This window comes from Cynocephalus volans, chromosome 4 (assembly GCF_027409185.1).
Source record: "Cynocephalus volans isolate mCynVol1 chromosome 4, mCynVol1.pri, whole genome shotgun sequence".
NCBI classification, from domain to species: domain Eukaryota; kingdom Metazoa; phylum Chordata; class Mammalia; order Dermoptera; family Cynocephalidae; genus Cynocephalus; species Cynocephalus volans.
The window spans coordinates 132,410,657-132,423,758 of NC_084463.1; positions in this window are offsets into that span (position 1 = coordinate 132,410,657).

A 13,102-nucleotide genomic window follows, 5' to 3' on the forward strand; every position below is an offset into this window, starting at 1 on the left:
CTCAATAGTCTTTTGAAATCAAATTGGTTTCGAGTGGAACTGATTTTATTGTGGCTCTGACCTTCCAAATATAATAAGTTAGTGTCCTGAAAATTGAAAGGTCTCTTGATTTCTTAGGTTTCTCTGTTACAGAATCCTAGCCTCTGGTAAATGTGAAAATGTAGGGTGTTTCTGAAAAGGAATACTTAGGAAATACAATTGTGCCAGAAACAAATTCTTTTAGAAGATATCAAGTTGCTTTGATTCTGTAGGATTCAAAAATAGGGAAATGTGTGATATGGCAGAATTTGTTCCCTTATGTCAAACCCACACTTTAGTGAGAGCCATTATATAATGAAATCTAGAAATTGATTTTTTTCATTCTCTGACCTTGGTCAGACTTTTGTAAATTATGGAAGGAGACCACCAGTGCATTTTACATAAATTAACTGTGGCCTCACCTTATTTCCCTTCACCTCTTCCTATCACTAAACTCACCTCAACCCCCCCCCCCCAAACTGAGTAGAGAAAAGGTTGATGCCAAACAGAGAAGTATCAATGGACTGGAAATTTTGAAAAAGGTGTAAATATTCTAGACCTTGAGCGACTCTCTTTAAACTAGTCTCGGATTCCTTATCCGTCAAATGGGTATAACAATGTCCATACTTCCTACCTCCCGTGGTGGTCGTGGGGTGCACGTAGCATAATGTATCTGAAAATTATTTGAAAAGTATATTTGAAGGAATTCTTACTAAATTATTAGTTTCACAATTCAGTTTTGTCCAGCAAAATGTTTTAGCTCCTCCTGTCCACTGAATTAACTTGTATTGTCACATGTTTCATGAGACAACTCCTTATCAAGGAAAAGTAAAGAAACTCCTAAGTTTGGAATTGCCCACAAAAGCCAGCCTCACCTGGAGTTGCTATTACTGCTGCTGGTGTCTATGCTTTGGAGGGTGTGTAAGTATTTGTACACATGTTTTAACTCTGGGTGAAAAACCGAGACTGGTGATTCTTTAAAACCACGTGAGACACATTGAGCAAAGTACTGAACAGAAGCTTTGAATGTAGCTGTTGTTATTTTAATGCTTTGCTTTTTAATTAACTTTGTATGTCCTTAGCCTCTGCTAGGAACAGAGTGTTCATATGCTGTTAGAATTTTTTATTGTAAAATAAACGACAAAGGCTTTCATACCCCAAACCTGCCTGCTTCTCATTCTACCTCCTCCAGAGGGTGAGATGGAATCCTTTTCACAGCCCAGCCACACTGAAGGTGTCAAAGAAGAGTTGCAGGCCCGGTAGGTCCAGTGTGGTCTCAGAAGCCAGCCCAGCTTGGGAAGTGAGCTCATGGCCCAAGAAAAGCTCATCCCTGGCCATTCACAGGCACCAGAGAAGCAATTCCAGCCTACCCATGACTTGCAACTAAAGAAAGATGTATTACTGAGGCTGATTGGGTCCCAGGGCAGAAGAAGCCAATGTCTGCTCAGGTGCCCCTCTTAGAGCATAAAGAAGTTCTATCTAGGTCAGTGGCTTCCAGGAGTCTAGAGATGACAATGGTATGGGACACAAATTCCCAAGACCACCTATCCATCCCACCCTGTGCTAGTCCCAGCCATCATGATGCCTGCCTATCCCAAGACCATGGGTTGTGCTGCCTGCTCTGCCCTCTGGCTTATGCTGATTGGAAAGGAGAGACATCGACCCAGGAGCCACAAACTCATAGGCTGACCAGCCACGAAAATGTGGCTCAGCACGTGAGCTGGGCCAACTGGACTCTGTCTTGAGGAAATACCAAGAAACAGAATCTGATAGCAGCAGATGTTGAAACCGGAAGTCAAGTCTCAGAGAGTCCTCGATGGGCTGTATTCTAAGCAAAGATCTAAGGAAGCAAAAGCAGACTATTTGCGCAGCTTTGAGGCTGAGGAGATTTAGAGTAGAGGCGAGGAAGCGTGTCTCCTATAACACAAAAAACCGCAAACAAACCAACTCAAACATGTCTGAGGAGTCCCTATGCCCAGAGGCCAGTCACAACCCCAGACTTGTGGCTCCATTGAGTCTTGGGCAGCAACATGGTGCTGCTTCTCACTGGAGCCTAATTTGCAAATCTCTGCAAGTACTTAGAAAGTACTTAGAGACTGAAGGGGCGAGCTTTTACTCTGCTTCTCTTTAAAGAGGGCTCAAATATGCACAAAAGACACCCTCAAAGCCACTGTCTTGCTGCAACGATGAGGAATGAACTTGGAGCCCCCACAAAATGCTCTTTGTGAAGCTCACTATGGGGTGAAGACCATTGCAGACAATAGTACACATGGGTCCAGGAACTGCGGGGTTCCCTCCTCCTCCAATTTCTTTTTCCTTCCTCCTGGACCCTGGCTGCTTTTGGATTTCAGGACAAGTGAAATGATCAAGTGAAAGGAAATGGTGGTGCTTACTTCAGTACCGGAAATGGGAGATAGACAGAGATCCAGGGAGCTGGAAAAGGCATGTGGCAAACCCAGCTTCCTGCTGTCTCCCCATCAGAAATAGAAGAGCATACTATTCCAAAGGACAGTTTTCTAAACTTCTCTGAGTAAATGCCATGAGCTCTGCTGGAGACCAGAAAAATGTACCTAGGAAGGAGTGTGGAACCAAATGATGGAAACATTAGTGGGGATCGACCACCTGTAACGTGTACCCAGATGTTAGTGGGTGCTATGGACTGAATACTTGTTTCCTCCCTCAAATTCATATGTTGAAACATAATCCCCAATGAATATTTGGAGGTGGGGCCTTTGGGAGGTGATTAGGTCATGAGACTTCATGAATAAGATTGGTGCACTTGTAAAGGAGGTCCCAGAGAGCTCCCTCGCCCCTTTCACAATCTATGAACCAGGAAGCAGGCCCTCACCAGACACCAAATCTGCTGGAACCTTGTTCTTGGACTTTGCAGATCATAACCATGAGAAATTTCTGTTTTTTGTAAGCCACCTAGTTTATGGTATTTTGTTATTGCTGCTGGAACAGACTGAGACAGTAGGAAATAATGGTGTTTAGTCTCTATGACATTTTGGAGGTACAGTATAACCAATACTGGTTTGCACAGTTCAGCACTTTGTGTTAACAACATTTCAGTGTTAATGTTTGCACATGCACAAGCCACATTTGGGAAAGGCCATCTGACTCACTGGAATGGAAATAAAGTTGCATAATAGTTTTACCACCAACCTGTCCTCCAAGACAAAGAGCTCTGATAAACTCTTGAAAGTAAACACACTCCAGATTAGCTGGTCTCTGAAATGGGCTATGTGAGCTTGCTCTGGTCTCTGATGGGCCGACACTCAACAGACAAAAGAGCTTGCTTTTCCACCTGGTGCCAACTCTATCACCCAGCTCTCACTTCTGGTGGCTGAGGCCTTTGGGAGACCTACTGGGCCACCACACCCCTTGTGTTTGTATCCCATGATGTCAACATGTCCTAATGAAGAATCAGGCTACCTTGCTTATGGAGCATTTGGAAACAACTGGATTTGGGGCACAGGATCTATTGATAAGCCGGATGTCGAGTTGGATTTCTTATGCTTTATGGTACTCTTCTGGGATTCATGGAGACAGAGCCAGAGGCTGGCTGTATGCTGCTGGAGAAGTCCATTTTGTAGGCCAGGTTTGGCAGCATCAAGAGAAAGGGCCTGGATAGTCTTAAGTCTGAAAACAAAGGGCTGCCAAATTGCCTAAGTATTAATATTCAGGGGCTTTGGGGACTAAAAATTTGCTTCTCTTTAAGGTTTTGTTTCTAAGACTGATAGGTTTCAAACAAGCCTTTTGTGCCACGGTGATCAACTTTTTTAGAATGGGTCAGGGTAAAAGAGAACCAAAGACTGAGACCAGAAAGCAGATGCCACAACTGTGCAAACATTAGCTCTGGAGAGGACTGACTTTTCACAAGGGGCATGCATGCCTGGCTATTGTTTTATCCCATTGATTGTTAAACTTTCATTTAACTGTAACTGTCTAGGAAATGCTAATAGAACCTTCTACAGTCCTTCATTGGTTGAACAAATATTTCCTGAGTATATACTATGCATCAGACATCTTGCTGGGTGACAGGGACTCAACGGTGAGCAGGACACAGCTCCTGCCCCTCACAGAAGCTCCTGCCCCTTACAGTCAAAGAATATTGATCCTTGAGACACAAAAGTCCAGCATATTAAGAACTGGCCATTCATCCGTGCTTTTTCTACCAGCCAAATGAAAGCCAAAGTTCTCTTCTTTCTGGAAACATTTAAGTTAGGAAAGGACAGACCCTGCTGTTGCATCTTCCAATTATGCCACACAGCTTTTCTTCCCTATTATTTTTAACCAATTAGAAAAGCGTCCACAGTATCCCCAGAGGGAAGAGAGCAAATTGCCAACTGCCAAGAATCAGCATGCATTACAAACCCAAATTTCAGAGCTGTCACCACCAAATGAAATCAGAAGCCCAAATGTAAGGAAAGGCATAACCAATTTGGGGACGATCCTATGCAATCCAAATGAAAATTTCAGGAACCATATACTCTGAATGAAACCACAGTACACTGAACACTCTCACTTTGAATTGTTCATATCAAAAAGTGCCATTCAGAATGTTCTGGATTATTAATGTATGGGTTTTGGGTTTTGGTTTTTATTCAACCTCTAAAATATAGTGCTCCATGGAGCAAATCTAAATAGGTGAACCAGGTAGAGCTTTGCAGTGATACCACTCTTTGCTGCATGAGTCCGTTTAGCTTAGTTGAAACTGTGTTTGTTTTTTCTTGGCAGATTTGCATATGAAATACAGTTCATTGTCTTACCAGTAATTTTCCTTCCAAGGTGTCAGCAGATATTCGTGTTCACAGTTTGCCCTTTCTCCTACTTAATATTTCTTTCTACATTCCCCATAAGGAAAAGATTTTAGCAAGCACTTAGAATATTCTCAGAATGTTAGTGCCGTGTGATGAACTGATGTAGCCTGTTATTTTTGAAATGATAGAATCCCAGACTCTTTGAGTTCAAAGGGGATTTAGTGAAGATATTATCCACCTTCACACTCCACAGTCACCATAGCATAAACCTCATCACCTGTGTACATGATATTGCTTACCTGGTCAGAGATTAAGCAGAATCAGGGCTTCTGAAAGACAGATGGTACTCAGAATGAGAGGGAGTGGAGAGAGAGAGGTGGGAAAGATGGAGAGGTTTTGAATACAATTTGATATTAAGGAAAAGAAGCAATGTAGTTATCCTGGGGCAGGGATTGGGGATTACAACTGTATTGAACTTCTTTATGCTTATTTTAGAGTTTAGGGTTGTTTTGATTTAAAATTACATACAGGGCCTTTTCAGTTTGGGGCCTGAAATGGTTTTACTCTAGTTCCGAATCTATGTCATGACCTCTGTTATCACACTTTAGAGGGATCTCCGTTTTAGGATGTGGGGCCATCCAGACGTGGGCTTGAACCTCGCTTTTGTTGCATTTTAATTGTGGTACTTTGGGCAACTCACATCCCCTCTCTGAGCCTTATCTGTGAAATGAAGAGAAGACCTGGCCAATGAAGGAGAGAGTGCACGGTTTCCAAGTGCACAGCACTCTACAGGCATGACAGACTGCTGTCATTCATGCAGCCTCTGTTTGAATACTTTGAGCAAGGGGAGCTCACTGTCTTGCCAGAACTGATTAATCACCCAGAAGGAGAGATTCATGTACTCAGGCTCATTCGACACACCCCCTGTGGACAACCTCCCTTTTCAACAGTCCAGGACACCTGTGAGCCCCCAGAGCAAAGGGTGAGCTCAGGACACTTCGGGAGAGGTGAGTTGTGCTGTAAGAGAAAAAACCCTTATCACCTGTCCAAGATGTAGCCAGCTGGAACCAGCTGGAGTTGTCCCACAGATTCCACACACTCTCTGGTTACAGCCCCAAACACCTCCGGCAGTCATTCTTCTGAGCAACCAACTCACCCAGGGCATAACTCCCTGGTTCCAGCAACCCTGTAAAGCACCTGAGCTTAGTGTATTTAAAGGTCTGGCAGCAGTAAGTCAGCTCTGTAAGAATGGCATGGAACTCATTCCCAGAATCATACAGTAAGCCAATGGAAAATAAGATTCTGTTTGGGAAAAATCCTTAGGACCACCCACATAACTACTCAGGGACAGTGAAGTTGGCCTGTGCTGAAATCAGGAGAAAACTCACTCATCCTCACTTTGGAGTTCAGACTCCTGGTGGTTATGACATTTTCCTCTACAAACCTTGTCCACATCAGCTGGCAGAGGTGGGCTGAAGGGGAACAAGAAAATATAATAGTTTGAAGACAGTCACTGAAAAACGAGCTAAGGTTTTATGACCTTGGGCTTTCGAGTGGCTTGCCAACATCCTTGCTGTGTGCCTCAGTGCCTCTGTAAGGCGGGGGCTGAGGACATCTTCCTCGTGGGCCAGGGCTGTAAATATTAATGACATGCTGTATGCAGAGTGCTGAGCATGGGGCCGGCACATTGCGATCCCTCAATAACTATGGCTGTAGTTGGTATTGGTGGTTGTGGTGCTTTGGCAGGGCTTGGAAGAAACTTCAAGGGTGTCACTAAACCACCACTGGCCTCTGCTGTGTTGAGACCCCAAGACACCTTTTCCAGTGCTCTAACTGGCCACATCGTATGGTTGCATTAAGCATCTTTGCTGTGTCCCTAAAAGACTATAAGATGACATCAGTTCTTGAAATGCACCTAAAATAAACTGTTACTGTGGGTTGGATGGGGGAGGGTGCAGTGGGCAATTCAGATTTGCACACCACCCTCGCTCCTGTGTAGCAGATCACACAACCTTTGCAAAAGGCCTGCTTATATATACGCATGCACGCATGTACATGACATGCATTAGACAAGTGAGCCTGTCTTGATTGTCACGTGACTCTTCCTAAGTCACCTTCAGAAGGGAAAAGATGGAAACTTGGATTTCTGGAGGCTTACACAGAGGAAGGAGCTGCCACCTGGAGCCTTGGAGGGAGTGGGTAGGCTCAGCCACTCACCTACTGTGTCACCATAGGAAGTGGCTTCACTTCTTTGACCCTTAGTTTCTTCATTTGTAAAGAGGTGCCATTGTTACCTGTTCCTACAACAATTAACTTGGTAAATCAAGCCTGCATTAACCCCCAAATTTTCTCTTTCCAGACTCAGCACAATGTAATCAATTAAATAAGGGAATAAAACATATATGCCTTTATCTAGACCTGAGCTGTCTAGTACGGTAGCCACTAACCCCATGTGGCTATTTGAACTTAAATTTAAATAATTAAAATGAAATAAAATTTAAAATTCAGTTCCTCGGTTGTACTACCCACATATCAAATCTCAATAACTACATGTGCCTAATGGCTACCATATTACACAAAAGAGAACAAGTACAGAAAATTTCTATCATTGTAGAAAGTTCTACTGCATAGTGCTTATTTAGATTGTCCAAACATTGATGAATAATATTATCAACATAATAGACAATAGCGCATATAGATAAATATAATATATCTGAATAATAAGAACCAGGTAGATAAATAACAAAAGAGCACACAATAAGTAGGAATACACTGTAGACTATGCTATGGACTGAATTGTGTACCCCACCAAAAAAATTTATATATTGAAGCCTTAACCCCCAATGTCATGCTATTTGGAGATGGGGCCTTATGGAGATAATTATGATTAGATGAGGTCATGAGGATGGGGCCCTCATGATGGAATTAGTGCGGTTATAAGAAGAGGAAGAGATATCAGATCTCTCTCTGCCTTGTGAAGACACAGTGAGAAGACAGCCATCTGCAAGCCAAGAAGAGAGTCCTCGCCAGGAACCAAATCAGCAGGCACCTTGATCTTGGATTTTCCAGCCTCAAGAACTATGAGAAATAAATGTCTATTGTTTAAGCTACCCAGTCGATAGTATTTTGTTATAGCAGCCAGAGCAGACCAATACAGATAATAAGAGTCAATGAATTCACTTATGCTTCTCTTTATTGTGTGAACTGGACTTTTCACCTTGAAAACAGTTCTGAACAGATCAGGTTTTCCCTGGGTGACTAAAACATGGTTCTCAGCAGGCAGCCACCTGCAGCCTCTGGGAAAGGCCAGGTGCTGCACCTGTGTTTATTTTTACAATGAATGCTTTCAACAGCTGCAGTATCGCCTCCTCCCCAAAGGTTTTCTAATTGGATTTTCTTCCAGGTAATAATAAACAGGCTGCTAAATGTCAGCGCTGGATGTGAGAAGACTAGAAAGGGAAGTGGGTCCGTCATTCTACTTCCAAATCCATGCTGCTACCTCCTGATCCCACCAGGGGAAAACTGTGGGAATCGTGTTAATAACCAGACACCTTGATACACATTGCCCAACAAGCTGTATGAGGCAAAGATGAAGGTAAGTGTGGGCGTCAGGTCATGAGGGAGACGTTTACATACATTCGTTTGCCCAAAGTCACACACTGATGTGTAACTGGGATTTTGACCCAGGTAGTCTGGTCCTAGAGACAGCAATCTTAACACTACATTATATACCACCTCTCTGATAAAAAGGGATATCTAAGGCCTGTCCCTAAATCTTGGTAAAGAACTCAGCCGACCCCGTGGCTCACTCGGGAGAGTGCGGTGCTGGGAGCACAGCGGTGCTCCTGCCGCGGGTTCGGATCCTATATAGGACTGGCCAGTGCGCTCACTGGCTGAGCGTGGTGTGGGCGACACCAAGCCAAGGGTTACGTTCCCCTTACTGGTCACAAAAAGGACAAAAAAAAAAAAAAAAAAAGGTGTAGATAGCACCCCATATATTAAAATATTAGCATTAAAGGACCAAAAAAAAAAAAGAACTCGGGACATATCTTGAACCCCCCTCCCCCACCTGTCATAAACAGGCACATGGCCCAGATGAGTCTCAAGATATTACATCTAGATCAGCCTTTCTTATGATTTTATACAACCTCAGCCCAACCTGAGGAAAATCAGAGATCAATACAGAGTAAGAAGAAAACTGCTCACTTTTCTGTGAGTGGTTGCCAGCTTGTAAACTATTGGAACTGTGGTGTTGGTGCCTAACGCCACATCCTGTGCTGTTTTTAGTTTTCTCAGCTCCTACTTCCTGTGCAGCATAAGCATTTTCGTGTCTCTCATGTTCACTGCCTGTTATGTCTTGGTAAATCCTGGAGGGGAAAAAAACGGGAGGGTTAGGGTGGAAAATCCTGTCCTAAACACCTGGGCTCTCCAAGCTCAGGGTTGGAAGCGGAAGCCCATGCGAAGCCAAGAGCTCATCCACCATCTGCGCATAGGCCAGGCTGCCAAGGCTAACATCGAAGACAATGCAAAGTTACTGAAAGGGTGGGCAGGATTCATACGGAGGTAAACCCATTGATGTTTCAACGGGTTGGACTGTAAGTCAGATCATAAGACCGGGAATTGCATCTCCCTCTCCGTCCACAGTCATTGTGTGCTCAGCAATGAGGAGTATCTACTTTGTGCAAAACCCTGTGCTTGGGAGGATAATGATGACAGCACCGTCCTTGCCCTCGAGGAGATCACAGTCAAGGTAGGAGACAGACTGACGGGCAATCATAATCCAGCCGGTAAGTGCCAGGAGAGGAGATGCCCAGAGTGCTAAGTGAGCTCCTCGGGGCATGTAACCCAAACTGGGGGGAGGAGTCAGGGAAGGCTTCCTGGAGTAAGTGACATCCAAGCTGTTGGGAGGGGAGCATTTCTTAGCTCTGCTTTCTTTCAAGGGCAGGTGCTCCATTAGGACAGCAATCTTGGCCTCTCTCTGCATCTCCACTTTCTCAGTGCTCAGGGATGGAGAGGATTTATGTGATCCTTAATATGGGGGAGAATAAATGGCAGACATTGCTGCACTCTGCTCTTCATATTCTTTAAAGAGAGCTGCTGGCTCATAATCATGTACCCATGAAACCCAGTGTTGCTCTTGTAAGTTGCTTAGGAGTTAAGTTTTGAGGAAGCTGACTGCAAAAGGTGGGAGGGTGCAGCAGGTATGTGGAGTGACAAAGAGATGGGAAGGGAGCTTCCTGGGCCACTGGTGCCTTCCGGGCCCTGGTGCCAATCTGCATGAGGCCCATGAGGGGGACATGTGATGTGTCTACCAGGACCCCTCCTTTTAGAAAGCCACTTCTCCTCAGCTCTAAGTGGTTCTGGTGGGGCTGCAACTACAGGAACTTGGCCACCTCCTCTCCAACGTGGACACAGATGGAAATGTAACCTAAGCTGGGCTAATCGCATTTGCTGTCCAAGAGATGGTAGCTGGAGCTGAGTTGTCCAGGGTCAGCCCCTCATTCCTTTACCCCTAAATGTTTGGACAACTCCTTTTTAAATTTCCTTTAGGTTGGTTTCTATCGCTTATAACCAAAGAACCCTGTCAGCTACTCATTACTTAAGTAAGCTAGTTTGAGTGGCCTTCTGCTTTCTTCCAGACAAAAGGGCCCCTAGAATAGGTGATTCTCCAGCTGTATGTCAAAGGTTTTCTGGATTCCTATCTAGTCACTTTTGCTCCAGGTGCTGCACAGATACCTGTTTGGAGGTGCTAATGCCGTGGTGTGGACAGCATGAAGGGACTCGGGGAGTGAAGCCTCCCTTCGGGCACCCCTACAGAAAGGTCAAGCCCTTGGCCTTGTCTGTTTGATGTGGGACATGCAATGCTGCCTGGGAGGAATGTAGATGGCCCTCTCTAGAAGAGGATCACCCTCTTCCCCAAACTGCTTCCCAGCCACACTCACCCCCTTGTCACCATTTGTGAGGCTGAGCTCCAGGGCCCTGCAAATTCAGTGCTTCTCGCACCTGGCTGGCTGGGCCTCCCTCCAGCTCACATCCAGTGGCCGCCACCACTTCCTGCACCAGTAGCTCATCAGTGAGAGCTGTGTCCAACATGAACTGGAAAATAATAATGGCTCCTAATTTGGGGCACTTTCATATCTGTCATCTTACCTATAGTCCCCTCACCCAACAACCATCCTACAAGAGGAGCATCTCCATTTTATAGATGAAGAAACAGTCTCAGACAGGTTAGGTAGCTTTTTCAAGGTCAGGTATCTGGTTAATGAGGAAATCAGGACACCAATGAAAGGAAAAGGCCAGTCTGTCCTGAGGCACCAACATGGTGTTCAACTCCAATGAGGCAGGAAGCTTTAAAGCAGCGATTAGATCTCTCTTCTATTCTGAGAAGCCAGGTCCCTGCAGGCACCCCAGCCTGCTGACTCCTTTGGCACATAGGGTAGGCACAGATCACTTGGATAAGGTAGTAAAGTATTTCCCAGAATACTTGAAATCTGTGTTTTTCACAGAAGAGGTCTGTGAGAAAGGATCATGATATGATATCAAGAGCTGGTTGCATGTTCTATCAGGTTTCATGTTCCATCTTGCTCAAAACAGCTATTGCCAGGAGTGGGGGTGGGGAGAGAGACTCCAGCCTCATCTACAGGCTTCTACCTGTCCACCCTTTACCCTAGTTTCCACAAGTGGAAGCTGCTAATCTGTTAGTCATCATCTAAGACATTCCTTGGGCCCCATTTTACCAGCGGACAGGTTTACTACCACTTACAAGTTAGCACATGTGTGCTTACTTTCATCTCCCTAAGGCCATGTACTAGGTAGACTCAGGTGGAACCTGCCTTCATGGGCAGGCATGAGCAGGTTCATCTTCCTACCCCCTCCATGTCTCCAAAGCAAGCCAGAGGCAGCAGCAATCTTCATTATATGAAGCCCAACTCTGAATGCTCCAAAGCAGCTTTCCCTCTAGCTCAGCTACAAATCAGGAGGTACTTTTTTTGAAATTTATCTGGTGGTGTGCTAGTAAATAATAATCAATGCTTTGTCGGGGCGGAGAGGGTGGTAGGGAAACAATCTGATAGTACATTTGCCAGTTTCCATTATATGAATATTCTCACTGTGGCCAGTTTCAAGATGCCAATGTGACATCATTTGGAAGAAATGCATATCAGCACACCATTATATAATATTTCCACCGGATACAATATACATGACTCATGAGCATAGATAATAGTGAAATGTAGCAAAATAATTAGGAAGGGACAAGTTATAAATATTTGTCACCTGCTTTTAAATATAGTTTAATTATAAGTTGATATAGTTTAATTTTTAATAATGGCATATTTAACCAGCTTACAAAGTTCCTGAACGTCAGACAATCAGCTCTCATGAGCCAGTACAGGCAGGCCCCAGCACACCACTGCACTTATCTATTGTTCTTGCACATGGTGTTCTCTTAATTAGGATTCCTATTGCTTTCATTTGCCAAGCATCCTTTTCTTTGGGGAACAGCCTCTTCCATTCCAGTTTGTTCTGGAGAGGCTGACAATCACATGACCCCCATCATACCTCTTGTAACAGGACCTGTGACCAATGTTAGGCCAAGCCATGGGGTGAGTGGGTGGGTAGGTGGCAGGGCATGGTGGGTATAAAGCTACATGACAATTGTATTGCTAAGTGACTTGTATAGCTATGCAATTGTATTGTTAAAGCAATTCATAACTAAAGCCAAAATGTTTCATTATTTTAGTTATACTAAGTTTCCATTTGTATTGTCAGGGCTAGGGCTCAGACCCTTCAAACCCATTGTGCAGACTGGGTCACCAGACCCCTCACATGCAGGTCCACTGTAGGTAATTAGGAAAGATCCCAGGAGCCATTGGCAGATGACATGATCTCAGTCCTCAGCTTCCTCAGCAATGGCAGCAGCTTGCAGCAGCCTTCAACAGATCCAGCAGCATCAGTAGTGGCCTCCCCGTGGCCCCCCGTGGACATCCCAGGGGCAGTAGGCCGTGGATCAGAGCCACTCATCCTTTATACTTAGGTCTATAACCCAGGACACTTGGGTGCCCATATGCAATTACATTAGACAATAGCCAAGGAACACCTGGGTGCACATGCATATTTACATCAAATGCTCATCAAGATTCTGAACACCTGAGGGGCCCTGACCATTTTCCTTCACTTTCCCTACAGTGGGCATTTGCTAGAGTTTGGACGTGTTGTCCTCCTAAACTCATGTGGAAATCTGACCCCCAATATGGCAGTGTTGGGAGCTGTTTGAGTCATGGGGATGGATCCCTCATGAATGGATTAATGCTCTCCCTGGG